This window comes from Rattus norvegicus, chromosome 4 (genome assembly GCF_021556685.1).
Source record: "Rattus norvegicus strain SHRSP/BbbUtx chromosome 4, alternate assembly SHRSP_T2T, whole genome shotgun sequence".
Taxonomy (NCBI): domain Eukaryota; kingdom Metazoa; phylum Chordata; class Mammalia; order Rodentia; family Muridae; genus Rattus; species Rattus norvegicus.
In genome coordinates this window covers 140902016-140903718 of record NC_141537.1, presented here as the reverse complement: position 1 = coordinate 140903718, position 1703 = coordinate 140902016, and the positions used below count along the sequence as shown (strand labels likewise).

At 40.3% G+C, this 1703-nt stretch overlaps 1 non-coding gene across 1 annotated transcript; it reads left to right on the top strand.

Annotated features, from left to right (window-relative positions):
• The first annotated feature begins 722 nt into the window (after positions 1-722).
• Positions 723-833, top strand: LOC120102573 (U6 spliceosomal RNA). The gene has a single exon (XR_015687415.1). It is a non-coding gene; the product is annotated as a U6 spliceosomal RNA (small nuclear RNA).
• Positions 834-1703: the final 870 nt, after the last annotated feature.

The following is a 1703-nucleotide window of genomic DNA, read 5'->3' as shown; positions in this document are numbered from 1 at the left end:
ACGTCTACACGCACTAAAGAGCCGCAGCGAATGAGGCGGCACTACGGGTCCCGCCCACTTCCTCCGGACAGGGCTCGGTTTTACTAAGTGGCGCCAGATCCTCCTGCGCCTGCGTGAAAGAGAGGCTGCGTTTCCCTACCTGCCCCCCCCAACCCCCCCCCAGGTTTTAAGGAGAGAAAAGGAGCAAAGATCCTCTCTTGGTACTTGAGACACAGTCAAAACGCTTCATCCAAGCAGTTAACAGCTTTGCGTACAACGTGAAGAACTTGAATTTTATTCAGTGCTATGCAGAGTGGAGAGACTGGCAGAGAATGGAAAAACAGACCTGTGATTTAATCTTCCTAGTTTTCCTTGAAAAAAACGTGCATACGCCATAGTATTTCTGTTTCCTATTACCCTGTCTTCAGGGGACATGGGTGTCTTAATTTTTGAAACGACAGACTGCTTGTCCAACTCTGATGAGACAAAGTCCAAAGCCTGAAAGGAAACTAAGTTCAGATCCCTTGGCCCAGCACACTTAAGTGGATATTTGGGTAAATTCTACAAAAAGAGATAACTGTACGGATATAACTTAAAATGTTTAACAATCTCCAACTAATATCAACAAATAACAAAAATAAAATATTAGCAAACCGAATTGCACAACATACAGAGGATTTGTTCTTAATATTATTTAGGAGTGAATCTAAGAAATACCAGTTGGACTTATTGTTCAGAAACCAGTGCTCGCTTTGGCAGCACATACACTAAAATTGGAACTATACAGAAAAGATTAGCATGGCCCCTGCGCAAGGATGATACAAATTTGTGAAGCGGTCCAGGTCCATATTTTTCATGAACTGGCAGGATTAATATACTAAAAATGGTCATTTTGCCAAAAGCAATCTACAGATTCAATGCAATCCCCATCAAAATTCCAACTCAATTCTTCATAGAGTTAGAAAGAGCAAATTGTCAATTCATTTGGAATGGCAAAAAAAAAAAAACCAAAATAGCGAAAACTATACTCAACAATAAAAGAACTTCTTGGGGAATCACCATCCCTGACCTCAAGCAGTATTACAGAACAATAGTGGTAAAAACTGTACAGTATTGGTACAGAGAAAGGCAGGTAGATCAGTGGTGTAGAATTGAAGACCCAGAAATGAACCTACAACCTATGGTCACTTGATCTTTGACAAAGGACCTAAAACCATCCAGTGGAAAAAAAGATAGCATTTTCAACAAATGGTGCTGGTTCAACTGGAGGTTAGCATGTAGAAGATTGCAACTCATCCATTTTTCTCGCCCTGTACAAAGCTTAAGTCCAAGTGAATCAAGGACCTCCACATCAAACCAGATACACTGAAACTAATAGAAGAAAAAATGAGGAAGAGTCTCAATCACATGGACACTGGGGAAAATTTCCTGAAAAAAACACCAATGGCTTATGCTCTAAGATCAAGAATTGACAAATCAGACCTCATAAAACTGCAAAGCTTCTGTAAGGCAGAGGACACTGTCATTAGGATAAAACAGCAACCAACAGATTGGGAAAAGATCTTTACCAATCCTACACCTAATAGAGGGCTAATATCCAAAAAATACAAAGAACTCAAGAAGTTAGACTCCAGAGAGCCAAATAAACCTATTGAAAAATGGGGTACAGATCTAGGCAAAGAATTCTCAGCGGAGGAATATCGAATGGCTGAGAAGTACCTAGA